Here is a 25,376-nt window from a genome sequence, read left to right as displayed (position 1 = left end):
AATATAGTATGTACAATTAAGTACAGCACCTAGTATTTGATAATAAACAAGTATGTTATTGGTTTATGTACTTACTATACTATACTTTTTATTCAAATGCAAAAAAAAACATAGACCCACCCGCTGAGCAAAAATTAACTCAGAATAGATCGTGGCCTATATGCAAAACTTCAAAAGTATAAAATTTAATTAAAAATAAAAGAAGATGTACCTTCTTTACATTTATTTTATTTGTTTATTCTTTTTTATGTGGTGCTGAGGATTGAACCCAGTGCCTCACACACGCCAAGCAAGTGCTGTACCACTTGAGCCACATCCCCGGTCCCTGTACCTTCTTTGAAACCTTAAGTTCAGCAAATAATTCTTATACTTGACACAAAAAGTATTAGGTCATTGTCTTAGTCCATTTGGGTTGCGGTAACAACAAAATACCTTAAGGCCAGGCACTGTGGCACACACCTGTAATCCCAGAAACTCAGGAGGCTGAAACAGGAGGATCACAAGTTTGAGGCCAACCTTGGCAACTTAGCAAGGCCCTAAGCAACTGAGTGAGACCCTGTCTCAAAATAAAGAATTAAAAGGGGGTAGTGGCGCTGGGGATGTAGCTCCGTTGTTAAGTGCCCCTACGTGTAATCCCCAGTACCAAAAATCTAAATAAATAAAACCTTAGACCAGGTGGCTTACAAACAACAGATATTTATTTCTCACAGTTCTGAAGGTTGGGAAGTCGATGATGAAGGCCCCAGAAGATTTGGTGTCTGTGGGGGGTTCACTCCCTTGTGTCCTCACACAGCAGAAGGAATCAGAGGGCTCTCTAGCGGTCTCTTTGACGAGGGCATGAATCCCATTGTGAGGGCTCCACCCTCACGACCCAGTCACCTCCCAAAGTCCCCACCTCCAGATACCATCATGTTAAAGGTTAAATGACCACATGAATTTCAGGGGGAAACTAATATTCAGATTCCAGAAATCATGAAAGAAATTGATCATTGACCTTTTAAAAATTATAATCTGCAGTTATTGGAAAGTCCTTGTTAAGAAACTGAAAAGATAAGGCACAGACGAGGATAATATTCATAATTTTATTCACTTTTTAAAATCTTTTTAACTGGTGCATAATAATTATACAGAATAGTAAATTTCATGATGCCATCCTCGTACTCACACATGCACATAAGATAATTTGATCAGTTTTAATTCCTGATACTTCCCCTGCCCCTCCCTTCTTCCTCCTTCACTGTGGTTCCCTCCCTCTATCTTACTTGTCTCCCTTCTGTTTTTGTGAGGTCCCTTTTTTGCCCTTTCTTCTAGAGAGAGCTAGAGGGCTTTCATGTATAAGAGAAAACATGACTCTTACCTCTCTGAATCTGGCTTATTTCACTTTGCATGAACCATTTTCCTGCAAATAACACAATTTTATTCTTCTTTATAAAACTCCATTATATATAACATTTTATTTATCCATTTATCTTTACCCATTTTATCTTTATCTTTATTCTTTATCCATTTCTTTATTACGAATTTTGCTGCTATAAACATGGGTATACGTGTATTTCTATAGTATGCTGACATGAATTCTTCTGGATAAATACCAAGGAGTGGTGCCTTAGCTTCATAAAGAAGAATGAAATGATGGCATTTGCCAGTAAATGGATGGAAATGGAGAACGTCGTGCTAAGTGAAGTAATCTAGACTCTGAAAATCAAGAGTGGAATGTTTTCTCTCATATGCAGAAGTTAGAGCAAAATAAGAGGAAAAAGTGGGGGTGGGGATACCAGATATCATAAAGATACAGGGAAGATCAGTGGAGTAGAAGGGGTAGATTGAGAAGGAAAGAAAGAGGGACAGGAAAGGGGAGGAAATGTAGGATGAAGTTAACAAAAGAACAACACAAATCTTTGACAAATAACTTATACCCAGAATATATAAAGATTTTTCATAACTCAATAAATCTGATTTAAAATGCAGTATAAGATTTTAACAGATGCTTAACCAAAGAGGAAATTTCTGGTGGCAAACACATGGAAATGTGTTGTATATCATTATACATTAGTAAAATGCAAATTAAAACCATTGCGAAATCGCTGAACACCTATGAGAATGGCTAAAATAAAAGAACAAATAAATAAGTGATTATAAAAAATCCAAGTGCTGGCACAGGTCTGGAGCAACTCTTACACATTGCCCATGAGAATACAACATGACAGCCACTTTGGTGAGTTTGGCAGTTATTTACAAAGTAAATCAACATGTACCCAAGATACTTCTAGATAATTTTCTAAAAGACTGTCCACAGAAAGAATTACAGATGCTCCTTTATTTTTTATTTTTATTTATTTATTTATTTTAGCACCAGCGATTAAACCCACGGCCTCTGCAAATGCTTGGCGAGTGCTCTAATACTGAGCTACACCCCAACCCCACTCCTTAACTTTTCAGGATGTTATATCCTGATCAACCAATCATAAATTGAAAATATAGCTCAAAATTGCAGTTCGTACACCTAACCTACCAAACATCATACCTTAGACAAGCTTAAAAACCCTTAACCTCAAGTTGGGCAAAATCATATAACACAAAGCTCATTTTACATATGGTAATCATGAAGTAGGAAGGCTGACTTGTAGCTGCTAGTCACTGCCACTGCCCAGCACCCTAAAAAAAGTATCATACTATATATTGTAGCCAGAGAAAATATCAAAATTCAAATATTTGAAATACAGTTTTGACTGAATATGAGTCACTTTGGGGCCATGGTAAAGTCAAAATATCAAGCTAAACTATCATAAATTGGGGACCATGTGGTATAGAAAAATGTTTATAGAAGTTTTTTTTATAATCACACAAAACTCAAAACAATCCAAATGACCATGAAACAAAAAAAAAGTGTAAATGTGCTCTAGTCATACAGCAGAATATTCCTCAGCAATAAAAAAGAATGAACAATACTAGCAATGACACATATGAATCTAAATAGCATTAGCCTAAATGAAATAAGGAAAACACAAATGAATCCAGCAACCTATGAAAGGCAGTGGCTGTGAGGGTCTGAGAGTGTGGTGAGTGTCATGATTGCAAAGTAAGGGAACAAAAAGTGGTGATGCACATATGTCACGGGAGTTAGGAGGTGATATATGTTTGCCAAATCTCAGGAAGCTGTACAACTACAAAGTATAAATTTTCCTATGTGTAAATGATAACATAACATCATTATTATATTAATGACATAATAATATCTTCAAAAAGTTAAAAATAATCATACAGAATTGTTTAAATAGATTTTTGTAGGAAATACAATGCATTCTAAAGCAACCATTAAAAATAGTAATATAGATATAAAGATATCTAGCATTTATATTAAAAGCAGGTTTTATATATATATGTGCAAAAATATTTATATATTTATATATAGGAGCTTTTTTGAGGGGGAAAGGTGCTGGGGATTAAACCCAGAGGCACTTTACCACTGAGCTACACCCCCAGCTCTTTTTAAATTTATTCTGAGACAGGGTTTCACTAAGATGCCAAGGCTAGCCTCAAACTTGTGATCCTCCTGCCTCAGCCTCTGAGTCACTAGGGTTACAGGCATGTCTGCAATTGTCATGGGGCACAACTTAAGAACAGACTTATCACCACTGAGAAGTCCAAATTTAAAAGTCTTTATTAAGCTGGCTGGTTGACTGTCTCACACAATGTGCCCAAAAATGGCTAGGAGACAGCCTCAACCATAGGGTTGTAGGGGTTCTTATACCAAAAATCACATCAATCATAAGTGTCTGTTGCTATGATTCAAAATTACAAACTAACATCATGAGACCCATCAACAGAGGCAGAAGTGGGTTAAAATGACCCTTATCTAGGTACAAACTAAAGAATGGTTACTAACATCCACACAATCACTGTTCACATGGTACATTGTTTAGGAGAAATAGGAATCAAAAGATCAATTTTTCTTTACATAGGAATTGTCATTCTGTATTGTTAAACATGTCACACTAAGTAACTGAAGATGGGTACAGAGGCGGGGTGCTCCCATGGGAGAAGCTTATTTCCTACATAACATGGAGTCGCAGAGCAAAATGGAGTCTGTTTAGTCATTTCCCTTAGAGTCTGGCCTATAACATTCTCATGGAGCCAGATTTGTCAGCCCATCACATTCCCCACTGGTTTTTTGTACATAATTAATCATTGATTTATTAGTAGTGTATAGGTGATTGTAGTGAGTGTGCAACACCATTCACGTAACAGACTGGATTCTATCTCTAACATATTTAGTTAAACAGATTATCTTGCATGGTCCAATTAAAAGCCCTAACATAATTAGGACAAGAGGTCCCACCATTGCAGTTATTAAAGCAGTTAACCAGGAGAACCAAGAGAACAAATTTTGATACCAATTTCCCTCAGGTCTTTGGTTTTCCTCCAGCTCCTTGTATCTTTTTCTAATTAAAGATAAACTATCACGATGACACCTGAGTGGTTAGTATAGAAACAACAGGTTTCCCCCAAGGCCATACATAATCCTGTTTGTTTTAAAAACAGCAAATTTAATCCTCTTTTGTTTTATGAAACAAAAGGGAATCAAGAGAATTTTTAAGTGGCTTACAGAGTTTTTAAAATTTACTTAAGTCTAGATCTATTTATCTACTTAAGGTTTTGACATTTTGGTTTTCTGTAATGAGGAACTGGCTATGTTTATTCCCACTAGGAGGGGAACTAAGACAGGGGCCACTCGTTTAGATCAATGCGTGAATCCCATATGTTCCCTTTCTCCCTCCCCATCTTATTTCCATCTGGGGAACTATGTGAACAGTAACACAGAATTCATTCCATTTGGTAATCTTGAAAAGTTGAGGGCCAAACATGGAGTTATTCCTGACATAGTCCAAGCAAGAGAAAAAACATGATTAACATTTTTTCAGTCTTATCTTTAGTCGGTGGTTGGGGTCTCTGAGGGCAAAATTTTTCTGTTGTCTTAACTCAGATGTGATGAGTCCATTTTGTGAGTAAGGTCCCCTCCATTTTAGCCAGGCATTAGTCCTTTTTGGAATCATTTGACATAGACGTAATCTTCTGACTGAAATGGGTGTTGGAAATCAGTGGTCTCTTGGGGCTGGTTCTGTCATAAGTTGAAACTGTTGGAGAGACTTGACAGGTTGGAACAGGAGCAGGTTTTTGGTAAGGGTGGAGGAAGGGCTCTGGAAGCATTCACATTTTAATTTCTTAGAGGTCATTTGCCTCCAACTTTCTGGACGAAAACCGGCCCTTATTTTTGTGATTTAACCCAATTTATCTATCTATATTGACTGTCTTTTATTATTTATTTATATATTTTTTACTATTACCCCTCTAATTGTAGGGACTTTTTACTGCTGTAAAGGAGAAAAGGATGATGACCACTCCTGCTGCTTCAAGCTGAGAGGGGCAATGTGGGGTGGGGCAAGCAGTAAAAAGTTCCTTTTTAGAAATTGGGACTTTCTAGGGGTAAAAGTCTTGTTCTATGAAAGAAACAAAAACCATGAGTACAAAATAAATAGCAACTAAAACATGTCAATGAATATCATGAAGATGATAGAAATCAATAATTTTTTACCAGGAGGTGGAAGAGCTGAGACATTATTTACATAAAAAGGCCTAACAAAGTCTAACAAGGCTGGAGAGGATAAGGCCTTAATTGTAAATCTTTAACACATCAGAGTTATCAGGAATGTAAACACAACATTTAATGAAGTTACCTAATGTCATCTGATTTTTGTAAAATAGCTTTTTATTGGCATAATCTCTTTGTTTAGTAGTGATCCATTTACTTTTTTTACTTAGGGCTAGAGAATCATACTAGCAAACATTGATTAAGTCTACCTGTATCAGAGGTTAGAAAGATCTGTAGGCCTTAAACTGACTAAAAACTTATAACTCTGTCAGGTCTCTTGATAATTTTATCAGGCATTTTTGTCTAAGAATCTTTTTTGTCACCTCCAGTTTTACTTATTTTGGGGAAGATTAACACAAGTGTACATCTCAAGTTACATTAAAATAGCTATTGTCGAGTTTTTAAAATGTCCAGGAATGACTGTGTTTTAGTTTTAACTGTTTTTGCTACGCGTTTAAGGTCAAGCTGGTCAAATTGACCTCGTTTCTATCTGTTGTTAAGAGTCAGCTGAGTTCCCATAGGGGTTATTAATGGGGAACTTGAGAGCAGCTTCTTAGCTCCTTTAGTGCCATTTGCTAGGTAGGGTCTCCTTGATGAGGTGGCTTCCTTTGGAAGATTAGGGATGTCTCCCTTTTCCAATGACCCCCCTCTGCAGCAGGTGCACTGACTGGCTTCTCATCCTCTAGTGGTCTCATCAATCTCCCTGATTGGGAGGTTGTGTGGCCCAGAGTTGCAAAGCTCCTTAGAGAAGTTCTCTTGTTCCCTGGATTTAGGCTGACTCTGAGGGCAAGAGCCAAATATTGATTTTCTTGGCCTCTTTATTTTAATCTCAATCTTTAAGTCTTGATCTTAAACATCTAGCAAGTCAATCTCACCAGTCACACAATAAGAGTACTTGTCTTTAACTTTAATGTCTATGACTTTATAGTCATTTACCCACTTTTATTTAATTGGGGTCTATATTATCTGTCCTATAGGTGATGGCTTATTATCTTAAATTAATACAGATTGTTCTTGAAGCAGTACCTCAGCAATACATTAATTAGGCAACAGTTATAGAGTTTACAAGGAAAATACAAAATGGAATTAACAACAGTAAAAACATATTTAGTTGTGTAATAGCTATCTTAAATTTTGGCTGAGCTATATATTATATCCCCTATTTAAGATCACAATAATTTCACAACAAAAAACCAATCTTTCGAATATAACTTTAAATAAACTGAAGTCTGGCTTATTTTGGAGCCTCTGTAACATGAAGTAAGGTGGGAGGCAGAGCCTTATCTCAGGTAAGGTAGGGCTCTTCATACATCTTAGGTAAAGTGGTCTAGTTCTAAAGCTAATCTTTATCTTTTTTAAATATCATTTTATAAAGTTTATATATATTGTTTCCTAAGTCTATGTGAATGTTAGTTAACACAGTATGATATTATATCTAAAACATGAACCAAGGAAAGTTGAGAGAGCTTTTAATTTTCCTTTTGTGTAGTAAAGTGGCAAAATGTTTTCCTGCTTCATGATATCAACCTTTAAACAGATCAGACTCTCATTATCTTTTAGAAATACATTTACATTTTTATCCCAGTGTAGAAGGCAACATAAGGTCCAGGTCCAGTTACAGAACACCAAATGGTGTAAATAAATCCCCAATAAAATTTCTTATTCTGATAAGTTTAAAATTACCATTACAACTTTAGGTTGGAGAACACCAGCTTGATAAAATGTTCTTTTAAACCTTTTAAAGACTTGTATACCTGGAAGATATGAATGCATTTAATATATAAAGAAGAGTAATAGAATCATAATTACATTGATGTTTTTATATTAATCATGTTTAACTTTTAAGGAAAATTTAGACTTTGTAATATAGTACAATACTCTAAAATAACAGTTGCTGTTTAACCAGAGTTATACAAACCCCCAATTTTTAAGATTAGTTACTCTAGAATAAAACTTAACAGATACAATGTTAAGAGTAAATTAATGTTTTAAGAATTATTGATCATTTTAACATATAGATTAAAATTTGGTTTATATCAGTACATTAATTTTTGACCTTAGGAAAAAACCTTGAATAGTTTTAACTATTGTGTTACTTATATATACACATAAACCTTTTAAAATTTATCCTTTTTTTTTTTTTTGGGGGGGGGGTGCTGGGGATCAAACCCAGGGCCTTGTGCTTACAAGGCAAGCACTCTTCCGACTGAGCTATCTCCCCAGCCCCTAAAATTTATCCTTATTTTACACTTTTTAAAATCTCTTAATTAGACCCTTTTGCTGTTTACTTAGCTGTAGTATAGCTTTATTTTATCACATAAAGACATTTTTACCTAGAAACATTTTTACTAAATATATTTTTATATCTAAAACCTTGTAATGTTTTAATTTTTTAATCTGTGGATTCTCTTTTTTAAAATTTACATTCTGAAACAACCCTTATAAATTTCTGAATTTAGATAAATTACTCTATTGTAACCAGATGAAATACTTTGTTACTTGTAGAACTCTATTTAAATATAGTTGAAACTTTTGGACCCTTTATATAGAATAATATCTGTTAAGACTTTTAGTAACCATGTTTTCAGTGATAACACAAAGTAAATTTAAATCCTCTTTTTATTTACTAATTTATAAAAACACCAAAAATGTTTTAAGTATGTTACCCTGTGGAATTTAAGGAGTCAAGAGTACTTGATGTTATATTTAACAGTTAGCATTTTGACTCTCTAAACCAATCAGATGTCTCTAACAAACACATCCATGATCGATCCCATATATATTAAATCTAATTTATTTATTTTTTTAAAAACCAAGATATCAGGGAAGTGTATTGGGCTATACCAGTCATTTCTTCCCTTTTGAAGAAAAATCTAGAAACAATGGATATTAAACATTTTTATAAAATTAACATTTTCTTATTTTTGACCACCTAGAAACAAAACTGTTAGTAACTTGAAAGCCATATTTTTGTTTACCCAATTTAAAACCTTTTAAATCATGTGAATCAAAGGCATTTGCAGCTATTTTTTAAAATTTTAATTTATAAGCTCACGTCAATTTTGGTACCAAATATATGTAGACATGACAATACACTGGTGTACATATACATAAAATAAACAGATGGACAAAGACCTTATAGCTTTTTTTTTTGAAAGTGAGGTTTTTTAAATTTATTTTTATTGTAAACAAATGGGATACATCTTATTTTTCTGTTTGTACATGAAATAGAGGCATACCATTTGTGTAATCATACATTTACATAGGGTAATAGTTTTTGATTCATTCTGTCATTTTTTTCCTTCCCCCCACCCCTCCCATCCCTCTTTTCCATCTATACAGTCCCTCCTTCCTCCATTCTTGCCCCCCTCCCACCTCCCATTATGTGTCATCATCCACTTATCAGTGAGATCATTCATCCTTTGGTTTTTTGAGATTGCTTATCTCACTTAGCATGATATTCTCCAATTTCATCCATTTGCCTGCAAATGCTATAATTTTATTATTCTTTATGGCTGAGTAATATTCCAGTGTGTGTGTGTGTGTGTGTGTGTGTGTGTGTGTGTATATATATATATATATATATATATATATATATATACACCACTGTTTATCCATTCATCAACTGACAGGACTCCCATAGCACAAGAAATAAAAGCAAGAATCAATAACTGGGATAGATTCAAACTAAATAGCTTTCTCTCAGCAAAGGAAACTATCAGCAATGTGAAGAGAGAGCCTACAGAGTGGGAGAATATCTTTGCCACTCATACTTCAGATAGAGCACTAATCTCCAGAATCTATAAAGAACTCAAAAAACTCTACACCAAGAACACAAATAGCCCAATCAACAAATGGGCTAAGGAAATGGACACTTCACAGAAGAAGATGTACAAGCAATCAACAGATATATGAAAAAATGTTCAACATCTCTAGTAGTAAGAGAAATGCAAATCAAAACTACCCTAAGATTCCATCTCACCCCAATTAGAATGGCAATTCTCAAGAATATAGCTCATTTTTAAAAACCCATTAGATTGAGAGTTAACCCTTGTAAACTGGCCTCTGAATGAAACAGAGCATTAAGAAAACTTCATAGTTGGATAAAATAGGTCTGATCAAAAATTAACTTAGGCACACCAGATTGAAATTATGAACTCAAAAAAATAGAAGTTTTAAGGTCTTTTTGGCCTCTATCCTGATGTGGTCCCTCTCACCAGAGATGAAAAAGAATTAAGAGAATATAGACAAAGGTTATGCCCTATCCCTACCTGAAGGAGTTTCTTGAAGAGACAGCAAGGGAGCTGCTTCCACTGCTCTCCTTGGGAGAGCCCCCTCAGGTTGGGGTCTTGTTCTAAAACAGTTTTTCTGGTCTATAGCAGCCATCAAAATTTTAGCCTGGCATTTTGGTGGACCAAGTCCAATAGTTGGAAGTTCCTATTGGCAGTAGTTTTCATTTTAATGTAGGCTTTAGTGAACATGGCTAAAAACCTTTTATAAGGAGCAAAATAAATGTGTGACAACTTGTGTGATGTGTATTCTGCAAAACATAACTTGTAAAAACAACTCGAGTGCTGTGATGATGTAATGATGTAATGATGTAATGTTACTATATGTGACTGACCCCTGCCAAGACTGGCTGGCAGAGTTCGATAAGAAAGGATTTATAAAGACTGACGACCGAAGCTTGCTCAGTCTCCAGTTGACACCTATGATACCAGAACTGCGCCTGGAGGAGACTCACGACCTGCTCGCGTTGGCCTGGAACATTCGTCACGATCCGGTGGGGGTGGCTGTGAAGCTGCCTCGTCCTTGTCTTCCATGACAGCGTTGCTGCCCCGTGTGTATCCAGCGTCACCTGCACAGCCAGAGACATCTCTGCCCAGCGTGCCGGCTGTCCTCCTTTGCTGCCCAACTGTCCTTGCCGATCGGAACTCCTGACGAAGGGAGTTCCCCAGCAAGATCCTGGGCTCTCCTCCTGACTGATCCCTGGGAGTCGCTGCTCTTCGACTTAAGACACGTCGCGTAGGAGTGGACCTTAGGAACAGGTCTAAAGGAGGAGTGAGTCTTGCTTACTTGGGGCTTATGGTATTCTAATTTATTGATTAATGTGTGAAGAGCTAAGATAATCATAATACTGTGTGATTAGCATTAAATAAAGCCAATTTATTTGGACCAAATTCTTCTCATTGACTCCTCCTTGCCACTCATGACACCTTTTTAACCATTTTTTTTTTCCAAATTTGACTATAAAACATTTGATCAGTATGTTCAGGCTGCCCACAGACAATTTGGTGGTCCTCTGAGGGGGCCATCCGACCTCGAAAGTTGGTCATTTTCTCTCACAGAATTTAGAGAGAGAAAAGACATTTCAGTGGGTTCCGTAGTCACTGGCTCTCTTCTGGAATTCCTGGAAATTAGTTAACATGCACCGGAGGGGAGTACATGACTGACGTGAGGGAGACTGACCCATGCTTATGCTTAAGGGCAACAAAAAACAGATAAAGATGAACAAACACAGAACAGATAAGACACCAAAGACACGGACAAGTGGCCATTCCTGATTCCTGACCTGAGGGCCTGGGCAATGTCTGGCCAGTCCCGTACTTGGGAAGTAATGCTGCATCCAGTCTTCCTCAGAGTCCCCAGATATGGATCCACCCGAAACAGACTTAACAGTCCCCCAGGGTTGCAGAAACAGGTGACTCTCAGAGAATTTAGTTCAGTCCCGGGGCGGGGCTCCACAGACTGTGCAGCCTGGGGCTGAGGAACATATCTCGGAGGCCTTCCCCTAGGAGCAACGCTGTGGCCTCTCCCCTCCACAGGAGTTTCCAGGTCAGTAGTTGAGCAGTGGTTACCCACCAGGCAGCGAGGATCTCGCTGGGGCCTCCAAATGTTATGGGACGCAACTTAAGAACAGACTGATCACCACTGAAAAGTCCAAATTTAAGATTCTTTATTAAGCCACACAATGCTCCAAAAAATGGCTATTGGGAGAACAGCCCCGACTACAGGGTTGTAGGGGTTCTTATACCAAAAATCACATCAATCATAAGTGTCTGTTGCTATGATTCGAAATTATAAACTAACATCATGAGATCATTGACAGAGGGGGAAATGGGTCAAAATGACCCTTACCTAGGTACAAACTAAAGAATGGTTACTAACATCCACACAATCACTGTTCACATGGTACATTGGTTAGGAGCAATAGGAATCAAAAGAGAGCAAGCAGTTTTTCTTTACATAGGAATTGTCATTCTGTATTGTTAAACATGTCACACTAAGTAACTGAGGATGGGTACAGAGGTGGAGTGTTCCCATGGGAGAAGTTTATTTCCTACATAACATGGAGTCTCAGAGCAAAATGGAGTCTGTTTAGTCATTTCCCTTAGAGTCTGGCCTATAACATTCTCATGTAGACAGATCTGTCAGCCCATCACACAATGCCTGAAAAGATATACCTGAGAATGTAAACAAGATATGTCTCTGCATGATAGGATGGCACTATGTTCTTACCAGTCTTACACACATTTTCTAACTTGAGCATGCATTCTAATAATATAAAACTTAAAAATGCAAAACAACACCAACTTCAAAAACATGGGATTTATTAAGAAAAAAGCGATATTGTAGAACCTTTCCCAAAGGCCAAGAAAAGGCAATGTGTGTGGTGTGCGTGGGTGCGTACACACGTGTGTGTGTGTGTGTGTGTGTGTGTGTGTGTGTGTGTACATGCAAAATGTAAATGGAGGGCTGGGGCGTAGCTCAGTGGTAGAGCAAGTGCTTAGTGTGCCCAAGGCTATAGATTTAATCCCAAGAAATAACTAAGCTGAAAATCCATTGAGGGCAGAGATCAGGTCTGACATTATTCACTGTTGTATAATCAGCCCATAGAGTGTTTAGTAATTAAAAACTAATTGTTGAAGAAAGAAAAAGATGGAGAAGGGGCTGGGAGAGCTTGCTATATGCCAGCCAGTGATGGAGGGAGAGAGGAAAGGAAACTAGAATCTGAGGAAGGAGCACTGAGAGTATTCAGGAGTGAGCTATTGAAATGCCAACACCTGATACTGAGAACAAGCAAGTGTCAGGCTTGGGCAGTGCTGGAGAAAAACAGCCCAGAGTGTTTCAAGGCTACAGGAGTGCAGGGAAGGGCTGAGTTGGAGGGCCAATGCTTGCCCAAAGGAGAACAAGGTGAGAAAGGGCCAGGCCTCTAAAGCCTGTTACAGAAAGATTTGTCACCGCAGCATGTAAAATCCACTTTTTTCTTTCGGTTGAAGAAGGACATGGGAATGCACAAGTCGCGACAGCCCTGGTACCCATACAGGAATTTGTCACCTGAAGAGCAAGAAAGACAAGAAGAAGTAAACAAATATTTATAGAAGTAAACAGTGACTCAGTGAATGAGAAGAAATAGCACATTGCCCTGGAGGGTCACGCTCCCAGGTGGGAAGGGAGACCAGGCATCCTGAGATGACTGAGGTAGCTCCTTTAAGCCATCCTCCCCTCAATTTCTAACCCTGCCTTCATTTGGTTCTCAAAAGCGCTAGGAGTGGAATTTTAAAGTCCAGTTGCTGTCATCCCTGAGTATGTTTCCTAGAAGGTCCTTGAGAACCATCCAGAGGATTATCAACAAGCACTTTTTTTTCTCTTAATAGGTCAAAATAATTGGTCTGGTCAAGAGCCAATGATGGTCTAGTACCAGAACCATAGAAACTTTTTCCTGCTTTTTAAGGGGGAAAATGTGCTCCCACAGGCTCTGCTCCTGCTTCAGATCTCCTGAGAGGGCCTCTCCCGTCAAGATCAGGAAAAGATCGCCCCTAACCTCTCAGGTTCCACCTACCGTCATAGACTTTCCTCAGGAAGCACTGCTGGCTGCCACGAGCCTGGCAGGAGCTTTCCCGGCTCTTGCAAACCCCGTCAGCACTGATTCGAGGACACTGGACACATGTCAGAGCTGAAAGACAAAAGCAAGGGAATGAGGCTGGTTCGGGCAGACTCACTGGTCAGAAGGCAGCTGAGTCTGTGGCCCTGAGGACTGACCAGGGAACAACAGCCATTCCCATACTGAAGGAACTGACTCCTAGGAACTAATGGGACTTCTGGGAGGAAGACGGAGGGCCCCGATGCAGGATGCCTGAGCCCAGCACCCAGCTGGAACCACTCCTCCCCATCCTTTCATTGTCTTCTGCTTCATCAGTTGCCCCCTTCCAACTCAAATCTAGTGCTGTCCAACAGAAAGATAGAGAAAGTGGGAGTACTAGGAGTAGACTTGAGGCAGGAGGGTATAGGAGCCTGAAGGAGAAGCAAGGAGGAAGAAGAAGAGAGAAGGAGTTAAGCCGGGCCCAAAATGGAGAAAGCAAAAGAGAGAAAGAAGGCCTAGGGTTATGAAGGCTGTGGCCATCACCTCTAAAGATAAGGTAAGGGCCTGGTCCCTGTCCCCAACTCCCCAAGACCCAACAATCCTTGGCCACCAGTATATCTACTCACCCAGCTCAACCCCCCCAGGGCTCACCTTGCAGGAATCCCCATAATGAGGAGAGACACAGCAGCAGCAGTAGCAGCGACAGGTGTTTTCCCATAGTGGTGGGACCCGAGGACCAGGAGCGGCAGAAAGCAGGACAGAGCTGCTAGTGCCCCACCCCAGCAAGTCCGGTTTTTATAACCCCAGGCTGGGAAGGATAGCCAGTGGGAACCCGGGCCAGGACTGAGTTTCCCCAGAAGGCAGCATGAACAGAGAGCCAGGGGTGGGGGTTGGGGACCTGCGGGCAGAGGTGGAAGGGTGTAACCAGGTCCCACCACCTCAGCTTACCTCCATTGGCCCTCCCCAGGTGCTCTCATGCTTCTTTCTGACAGATTTTTTTTTTCTATTTTCCTCTCCCCGCTTTGTTTTTTTAATTAAAGCTTTATAGTTACACAAGATTCTCAACATACACTTTTCTCTCCCATGCTCCCTCTCCTCTCCCATTTTCCTTCCTCTGCTCTACTAGACTTCCTTTTGCTTGTCTATTAATTTATATTTGATTGGTTCTTTATGTAATCTTATCCTTCCCACCCCCCTTTCCTTTATTTTACTCTAACTTCCACATACAAGAGCAAACATTTGACTTTGAGTTTCTGAATTTGACTAATTTCACTTAGCATGATATTCTCCTTTTTGATCCATTTACCAGCAAATGCCATAATAAGTGAGGAAATCATGGCTGTGTGACCCAATCACACAAGCTATGAGATCAGGGGACTGATGAGCCTGGTGAGGTGCAGCATACTGTGTCATGACCTTCCATACAGAAGGAAACTACTTGCCTCAACATGGTGAGGCCAGATATTAAGGCTCCTGATTTCTTGGAAATGGATATGTGGCTAGACTATTACTCAGTAAAGCACTAAACCCAAAATATCAAACTTGGGATTTATCTTCCAGGCAGTCTGCAATTCCAACCAGATAGAGTTTTCTATTTGTTTACATACTTGATGAGTGGAATTTAAAAACACTATTCTCCAGGAAAAGGTGTGTAGCTTCTCCACAATCCTAGGCACACTCCAGGAGTCTACTCTTATTCAAACATGGTACTTCAACGGTTAGCCTACCCCTCCCTCCTACCTGAAGAACTGGAAACCCACTGAAATGGAGGAAAAACTCCACAAAGGCATAAGGTGTAATTATTCCCTGGCCCAGTGCTGAAGCCTTGGAAGCCTGGGTCACCTACTCCACCAGAAAACAACATAGGACATGGATTGACATACGTCAAACTTAGCGTGAAACCTTTGAACAATGTCATTTCATTTGCTTCTCGTACAAGAGACTATGTGCTAGTTATTAATATCTTGTATTTGTGAGAAAACAATCTGGCCAAGGTGACAGAAAGAATAATGCAGAGTCAAATCCAGCTCCGCAGACTTCGCTAACTCTGTTCTTCTGCCCGTAAAGGCTTGATGGGTCCCAAGAGCCTCCAAACTGTTGTTCAGGGACCAAAGGACAAAATCCCTGCTCCCAGAGATGCCACCTGTGGCCTCCTTAGAGAAGGTCCCTAGTGCTAATCTCAGATTATAAGTAAGAATAAACATGTGTCAGAAGAAATAATTTCTTCTGTCATTTGCTCAGAAAATTATTTTAACCAAATGCGTCTTCTGGGAGTCCCTTTTAGCCTTAGGCCTAGTACACTGTGGATGGGAGGAGGAGTCTGGGCCTGGCTCTGCAGCCTAGCCCTAAGAATTCCTTTCTCTCCACAGCCTGGACCTGCCCGAGTCTCCTTCAGAGGGCCTAGTTGCCCAAGCTCCCCAAGGCCAGCAACTGCCCTGAGCCACTACTCACAGTCCTTTCTGCAATAGAAAAGAGACAGGATTCATTTTAGCCTGTGGGGTGCTGAGGAACTCAACATTGTGCATTGTGCATGGGTTGGGTATGGGGATGAATAGCACCAGAAATTTAGGGTGGGGAAGCAGGCATCATTTTAACAAATATATATATATATATTTTTTATATAATATATACATTATATATAATATATATAACAAATATATATTTTTATATAATATATATACATATATATATATATATTAGACTTGAAAAAGAAAAACCTAGTACAAACTGCACAATGCTTGACAAAATCGTCTCAGCACATGGAAATATCAGAAAGCAGCCAACGCTTTCTCAGCCACTATCAAGAATGTTTAAAAGAGTTCATCTTCAGGCATGGTAAGATCTCAAATATCTACCAAAAAGTGGTGTGCATTTTAAAAGATGGTGATGTCCATTCTTATTCATAATGTGGGGTTAGTACTAGAGACCCTGCTGTGCTACTATCAGTGAGTGGAGAGAGGGTTGAGGAGGAGGCAGCAGCTCAGTTCTTCCCAGGCAGATGCAAGTTCAGGCCAGACAGTGTAATTGATTCACGACGGAATGAGCTCACAGCAGACACGACTCCTCCAGATTCACAAAATATGGCTAAGAGTCTTCACAGCAACTCTCATACCCCCACCTGCAGCCAGGATTCCTTGTTGATGTTCCTGAAATCTCTGCCTCACCTCTTTACTATCCTGAGTACAGGGAACAAAATAACTAGGGATCCTCCCAGCTAGTCCTGGGTTAGTCCATAAAGCTTCTCTCAATTCTTTTCTTTGTTATTCAATATAAACATAAAAACAGCCATGTACTCTGGTAACTTCATGAAATATTTATTTGTGTGCTGTTTGCTAGTTATTCTCCCTGCCTTCAACTACAAGAAGGTAGCCTGGCTTCATGGCTGAGTCTCACGGAGTGAGAGGAGGAATGGCTACAGATGAACCCAGGAAGGTACGGTCCTGGGTGCCTGGTCTCAGCAAGCTTTTCAGGGCAACACCTACACTCAGCACAAAGGTGACAGAACTCCAGGGTTTCCAGAAATGCAGAGACTCATATAAAGGTTATTCTGTATATAACCTCCATGAGACTGCGTTAGTCAGCTTTCTGTCACTAGGACAAAATACCTGACATAATAAATTTGAAAAAAAAAATTTATTTGGATTCAAGGTTTTAGAGTTTTCAGTCTATGGTCAATTGATTCTGTCACTTTGGACCCTTGGTAGCACAGAACATCACAGCAGGAGCCTGTTCACCTTATAACAGACAGGAAATTAAAAATAAAGGTAAGAAGGGATGGGGTCCCAATATCCCCTTCTAGGACACGCCCTCAGTGACTGTAACTCCTCCCACTGGTCCTATCTCTCAAAGATTTCAGCGTCTCTCTAACGCCAAGCTGAGTACCACGCCTTCAACAGTTAAAATGGGCCTTTGCGGGGAAATCCAGGGGCAAACTGCATACATTTGTCCCAATCATGATCGCATATCACCCTTCCTCATCTAGCTTTCCCCACAGTGGAATTCCTGGCTATTAATTTTAAAAACACTTAACAGCTACCTTGGCACATTTGAATTCCAGTGCTGGAGGATTTTAAAAATGTCTCAGAGTCCTGAAGAAAAGTTGGTCATCAACTTTTTCCAGATTATAAGTACATGGGTTTGGCCCAGCTGTGTACTTACAAGTGTTTAACAACTGGTTTGTGGGTGAGGTGGGGTGAGGAGAGTCCTGATTTGCAGCATTTGTACATTTCTGGGACATAAATGGAAAATTCAAGCTAGCATTCTGGTGTCACTGAAGGTGGAGGTGAGAAGGCACCCATTAAGCACTATTTTTAGCACATTGGTGCAGAGTAACTAAATGACTTTCAGGGCACTGACAATGGCAAAATGTAGGTTAAGAAGTGATGGTGTTTTGATTATCTTTTGTTTATAATATATGTTAATTTAGTTATCATTTTCTGTCAGTTAATTTTTAAAAATAGTTTGGTTCAACAAACAGCTCATGAAATTACTGAAACTTTAACAGTTGACTCTCATGAGCCAACACAGGCCAGCCCCCAACATACCAATGGTTAAGCCACATTTATGTAAAGCTAGTCCCCTTCCTAGTGACTTGATTTATCACTGAGAGACAACCAAGATATTCCTATTTTTGAATAGGCCTGTCCTTTTCAGGGCTGATGAAATGACAACAGAGAACTCATTGCTCTAAAATGCCCCGTAGACATGTCTAACCAGCTCTGTGCATGCTATACTACTGGCAGAATTGTAAAACCCTGGAAGTTTTTGAGTTTCTGCAAAGGCCTAAGAGAAACTTTACTGACAAGATCCTTATGTTAACTTCACTGACTAGGAAACTGAACATTGACAAGTGTTCTGAATCTTCCCACAGAGAAATGCTGAGGTGAATCTGTCAAAACACTTTGAGTTTTACCCTTGAGAACTACAAAAGCACTGGTGCAAATTTACCCCTGGCCCACTGCATGATGAAACATTGCTTCTAAGTCTATTCCCCACCCATCCTGCCTCTCTCTGGGTTTATATTGGATGATAACATATTAAATTATAGGCAATAAAATATCATACATGATTCCTGATATTTCAGCTGAAAAAAATTCTTTCAAAAAATCCATCTTGCAGGTTTGCTTCAAAATAGCCCACATGGGTGCCTGGAACAGTGAGGGGTAGAGATAAAATAAGCTTAGTTATTTATGCATAATTGTTGAAGCTGTGTGGAAGTCATGGGAGGTTTCCCTAACTTTTGTATATGTTTGAAACTTTCCACATTGAAAAAATGGAGGAGGAGGAGAAATCCCAGATGATCAATGACTTATTTAAAATGAGTTCAGGGATGGTGGAGAAGTCTTCTTTTCGATATGTGTGTGCATTAAGGCACAGTTAGTAGCTTAACTGTTTTTGAATTACGTTGGTCTCCTACAGCTTCACAAGAAGACATGTGGGCCCCACACTCTAAAGGGCTGTTGGTTTAATGCTGTGCTGTCACCATCTCAAAATTCTTGATAATTTTTTAACAAAGGTCCCACAAATGATGTCTTCAGTCCTGCATAGACCTGTCTTTCAGTTCCCTTGGGAGTATCCTCATCTGATGTTTAAAACTTTGATCTTGGAAGCCGGGCACTATGGCGCATGCCTGTAATCCCAAAGGCTTGGGAAGCTGAGGCAGGAGGATCTCGAGTTCAAAGCCAGCCTCAGCAACAGCAAGGTGCTAAGAACTCAGTGAGACCCTGTCTCTAAATAAAATACAAAATAGGATTCAGGTGTGGCTCAGTAGTTTAGTGCTCCTGGATTCAATCCCTGGTACCAAAAAAAAAAAATTTGACCTTTGAAACCAGGTTTCAGGACTTCCCCAAGTCTGGCCAGTGACTCCAAGCATGTTGCTCTTCACTTTCTTATATTCTTTGTTACCTGACAAGTAGATTAACAAAAAAGTTTCTTTCTCCTCTTTTTTCAGTATATATGATGATAAAAGTGGTGAACTACATACAACACTTGACCCCAGCACAGCACAGGCAGCCTCTCACTCTGATTAAGGACACAGTCACGTCACTTGTATCTGACAGTTGCCCGTGAGGTATAGCCACAATAATGTAACTTCTGCACAATTGACATATAGATCTAGTCACTGTCAAGGTCCTCATCATGGTGCCTCTGACTGTGTTTCCATAAGTGGAATCATACATTTGATTCTATCATAGATTGGATCAACAATGACTTATGAACTGCTTTCTTGGAAAGAATTGGGAAATAAGCAAAAACTCTCCATTCCTTTCTACATTCCTGATATGCTAGCAGTGTTTTATGTCTCAATCCTTTTTTTTTTTTTTTTTTTTTTTTTTTTTTTTTTGCGGTGCTGGGGATCAAACCCAGGGCCCTGTGCTTGTAAGGCAAGCACTTCACCAACTGAGCTATCTCCTCAGCCCTTGTTTTATGTCTCAAATATCTTTGCCAGATGCTAATGGTATGGTGAAAAAGAGGAAGATCAATGACCATGTGTTGAGAGAGAGGTGGGGAGGGAGGGACAAAAGAGAGTGTATGCTAGTTAGAACTTGATTGTAAGCAGTCTATTGAAATGTCTCTTTTGCTTTCAGACCACTTCTGTCTTTCTAGGGTAATCTTGTGGAATAGGAATTAATAGTGAAATGATTGATAACTTAATCCTAGCTCCTCTTGATCTCTATGAAATTCTGCCTTGTCCATTTTTTGGTCTCTGTGCTCTTGGATGTAACCAGCTTTTAACAAGTTTTTGTTTGTTTGTTTTTGGCACCAGAGACTGAGCCCAGGGATGCTTAATTAACCACTGAGCCACATCCCCAGCCTGTTTTTATATTTTATTTAGAGATGGGATCTCACTAAATTGCTTAGGATCTTGCTAAATTGCTGAGACTGGCTTTGAACTTGTGATCCTCCTGCCTCAGCCTCCCAAGCCACTGGGATTACAGGCATGTGCCATTCCACCCAGCTATAACCAGCTTCTTTACTCTCAGCTCCAATCCAATTCACATGTCTCCTTGGATTTAGCTTCCTAGAATAGCTGCAATCCTTTTACTCTCCAGCTCAAACTTTTCTCTGACCCCCCTAATTAAATACCAGCTCCTCAGCTTGGCATTCAAGACTCTCCCCCAAATGGCCCTTGCCTTATATCCAGTCCTCCCAACCTTATACTCCAGGAGCACCACTATCTCTCAAAAATAACAACCAAAATATTTCCAGACATTGCCAAATACCCTCTGGAGGGGAAAATCATCCCAGTTGAGAGTCACTGTTAGTGTCCCATTCCAAATGCCACTTTTATAAAAATTTTTCTTGATAGTCTTTCCTCACCCCCTTGCCCCCAATATTTCATTTTTATCTTAATCTTCCTTATATTATTGAATCCATATTCTGCCTCACTATTATTCTGAATGGGTATTTCCTTTTGTTCCTTTTGCAATATCTTGCTGTCATTGGGGGACCAAAGAGTGTAATTTAAAAAGAAATCAAGTTCTGAAGTCAGCTGTTTGATTATGCATTAGAGTCTCAGAGCTGTCACTTATTTACTGTGTGATATTGGAGGGAATTTTTAATCTCTTTTATCCGTCCTTCATTTGTTTAAAAGGGGGATAAACTGTTAAAGTGAAGATGAAGAGATTAGGCAACCATTTTTAGAACATCACCCTGCAGAAGTTGGTGCCTAAAAAGGGATTGAGCAGCCAAGTACTACCTATTTGCTGGGAAAATGTTATTCATTCTTGTGTCCCTGAGACCAGAGCGTGGGAGAGACCAATGTGTGTGCACAGGTCAGGGAGGGGACAGCAGTGGGTAGAAGGTGACAGCAGCTGACCTCAAGTACCTGAGGGGATCTTCAGAGCTGATAGGCTCCTCCTCCCTTCAGTCACCTTCCTGGTCACTCTTGCAGAAGCTGTGACTCTCAAATGCCTCCAGTACACATTATCACCAGACACAAAAAATTATGGAGTCATGAGAATTATCTGCTGTGAAATCAAGATAAACTAAATTAACAATATATAACTTCACAAAATCTCCTTTTCTCTGTAAAATAGGGTTAATATATGCCTCACAGCATTATTGTTAAAAAACTGTAAAGCATCATGTAAACAAATTAAGTATTTATTATAGTATTAACAGAACTTAAACCCCAGAGGGAAGCAAATCTTAATACTTAATGACTACTCTTTACAAGTGCCTGCCACATGTCAGACATGTGCTGAGTGTGTTCCTCTGTACTGCTCCACTTAGTCCTCAGAAGCTTGAGAGAGGAATGGATATTAATCCCATTCTACAAACAAGGGCACTCGGGGAGGGAAAATCTCCTTCAAAGGTCCCAAGATCAGAACCAGCACAGTTGAAATCTGGATAGTGCCCTTTCTGTTGTAACCCAGTGCCAGGAAAAGCTACTCACAGGGGGGATGGGACCAAACAATGCAGAGGACTCTGCACTGGAAACAACTGGTCCTCCTTCAATTCTTTTCCTCCTCTCTGGCTAGCCTGGTTCCAAGTCAGCACAAATTACAGAAAGAGATCTCATAATTGCCATTTGGGATTCACAGACTTCCAGAAGATTCCAGATGCAGAATGGACCAGTGGTCTCAGTCTGCACTCCTAGGAGGTCAGGAAGGGATTCCATTGAACAAGTTGTAGGAGGCAAATGAAGTGGAGTTCCTCTCTTAAGCTTGTCCTGGTTTCTCTAAGTTTCAGATGATTAGGTAATATCTGTAAGTACATATCATGCTAATTAAGGTCTGAAGTCCTCCCCCAGATCCCAGCCACTATAACCAACACCCACCCTTCTCAGCCACTTCTCAGTTTGTTCTCATGAGATAATAAGTTGTTGTCTGCAGAGACATGTTTAAGCAGTTCTAAGATGGCGGCTGACATTGGGCCAAGAGGTGGCGCATAATTAGTGTTAACATGGCGTGATCTACTTTTGCCTGATTAGTTCATGTCTCCTCTGCGCTAGTGGTCAACAGATGTTCCTCATTCTTAATTGTTACCATGGCGCATGCTCCAACCATGCTACTTAATCCGAAGCTGATTGGCTGCCTTAGTGTATATAACACATTCTCTTCACCTGGGAGGAGATCACAGAACGCCGGAGGAAGCACACACCTCTAGATCACAGAACGCCGGAACTAAGAACACACCTCTAGGTGGCAGGTTGCAGGACGCAGGCTGCAGGCTGCACGCCGTATGCCACACCCCGCACCTCCAAGAAGCGACCCACCTTTAAGAAGCAATAGACCTCTGAAAGCATAGCCTCTCTGAAAGCATAGCACCTCTAAAATTAAGCAAAGTCTCTCTTCCTCAAGGCGAAGTCTCTCTTCCTCTATAAACTAGCGAACAAACAAGCAAGGAAGGAAGTAGCCCAGATAAAGATAATAGAAGTAGTTCATTCCCAGTCCACCTCCGATAAATTCCTGTGGGATTGTTGCTGCGTGCGGCAACAGTTGTCACTATTTTAATTCATCCATCTTAGGCATGAGTCTCTGAGAAGTGATATTCGAACCATTCATTCATTCATTTCAATGAAGTTAAATGATTAAGGGAGGACCACAAGCAGATATCTGATGTTTAAGAAAAAAACTATTCATGGTATTTGCTAAAGAAAATAAGACAGTCTTATTCAAAGGGGACTATCAGAACAGGTACAGGGAACACTTCAGTAGGATACTGAAGTAGAGGAGATTGGGCTTTGCTCCAAATACAACAAGGTCAAATGGGAATTTATAGCTAAGGAATAGGATGGGGAATCAGTCAGTGAGAAATTACTAAGAGAAAACATAGGGGGTAAGGGAGACAGACTTATTGGTGGATGGACTCAACAAATCTTGCTGAAAGCAGGCCAGGGTTAACAGAAGGAGATCAGATACCAAGGGTAGGGGATTTTTGCTCAATTGGTTAAGCAGAAATCTTGCTCAAAGTGGATTTTTACAGAGAGAGGAGATCAACATTAGGCTTAGTTGAACAAATGGCTCAGAAGGAGACTGATTTAAATTAGGTCACAGAAATAGCCATTATCACTAAGGGAAAAGATCTCCTGGAGATGGAAGACTGTCTTTCCAGCTTTGGTGGATTAGCAATCAACATCTTCTCCAACCCCTTCTAGTATCTGTTTCTTTACAGAAAGCTAAGAACTCCAATTCCCAGTTCCTTTTTGAATGCCATTAGAATTTCACCAATTGCTTGTAAAATGTAAAAATGAGGGTCATCTTTATCCCTGTATTTGATTGATAAGTATACTATAAAATTTATGAATTGTTTTGTTCTTTTAATAGCAACAGTATTCCAAGATCCAGGTCCCAAATTTTATGATATCGAGAGAAGGGGAACAAGACAGTCTTTTTTGCCAGTGCCAATCAGGCAGCTACAGTGTAGATCTACAGCTGAAAGTCTTGATGGCAGCAGATTCTTGATTCCTGGTTCATGCAGGAGGTGTTCTTGAAGTCACCCAGTTGCTGTGGAAGTGACAACTCCTCTGGTAGGCCAGTTCTAGGTGTTGTTCAGGGAGCCATTCCCAAAGATCCAGCATACAATCAACTACTCTCTATTCCAGACATTTGTAAACCCAGATCTTTGTTTTAGCACCTTTCTGCTGAAAATAGCGCCCTACAATTGAGCCCTCATGGATATAAACATATTCACAAGTGAAATAAGATTAGTACTAGGATTATGCTTTCTTAATTATATATTTTCTTCTGAAAAGAATAATTACCTTATCATTTTCTTAATTAATATTAAACTTTTAGCAAAGCTTCCCATAACTTCCCAAAAGCTTCTCAATTTATGTTTCCACATGCCTACTATCAAAGCTACCAGATAATATATTCTTCCATTGTTTTTCTAGAGCATTTTGAGCCCTCCATTCTTTGGCCCTGATCTGTGTAGGTTGTTTTTTAAACCTGTGGCACAGTGATCATATTAGAACCTTCCTTTTCCTTTGTTGTTGTTCTAGGAATTTCTCTGTGGTATAATAAAAATATATATATTTGATTTTTGTACCTAGTTCATGACACAGGACTCAACATCCTTGAAATTTACTGTCCTTTTATATGCTAATAGATACTCATGACAGAACGCCCCCTAGATAGAACCAGGACAGAGTTGGTCACCAGAAAAACTAATCTATGGTTATAAGGTTAGAAAGTTCAGCTCCACAATGGCCAATGATTCATCTAATGTGCCTTTGTAATGAAACCTCCACAAAACTCCATAAATGATGGGACTTGGGGGACTATCTGGATTAGTGAACACATTTATGTACTAGGCGAGTGGCACAATCAGAGAGAGAAGGAAAAAATGGAAGCTCTGTGTGACCACCCCACACCCTGACCTATGTCTCTTCCACTGGGCTGCTCCTGAGTTGTATCCTTTATAATAAACTGCTAATTCCCTTCTGAGTTCTGTGAGTCATTCATTGAGGTGACCTAAGGAACGGAGAGTGAGGTAGGAAGGGCTGTTTCTGGAGAAAAAAACTTATCTGACAAAAGATATGCATACTGACCCTGAGATAAGTGGAATTCTAAAAATAAACCCAAAGAGACTTGTCCATGTACCATCTGTCCCTCTGGTGTGGATGGAAGTAGCACTCTCACCATTATGTGAGGGGAAGATTAACTGCGGGGCTTAATGTAATCACTTGAACCCTTTCAAAGCAGAAGGTTCTCAAGATGATGGCAAAAGGAGAAATCAGATATTAAAATTTTCCAACTTTGAAGATGGAAAGGCCAAAGGAGAAGCGATGTGAGTGGCCTCCAAGAGCTGAGAGAGAACTGAGGCTGTCAGTCAGCAAGTAAACAGGGAATAAGCCTATAACAGCAAGGACATATAAATCCTGCCAACAATCTGAATGATTTTAGAAATGAATTC

The sequence above is a fragment of the Sciurus vulgaris genome (assembly GCF_902686455.1).
Source record: "Sciurus vulgaris genome assembly, chromosome: 11".
Lineage (NCBI taxonomy): Eukaryota > Metazoa > Chordata > Mammalia > Rodentia > Sciuridae > Sciurus > Sciurus vulgaris.
This window is presented reverse-complemented; position numbering follows the sequence as displayed.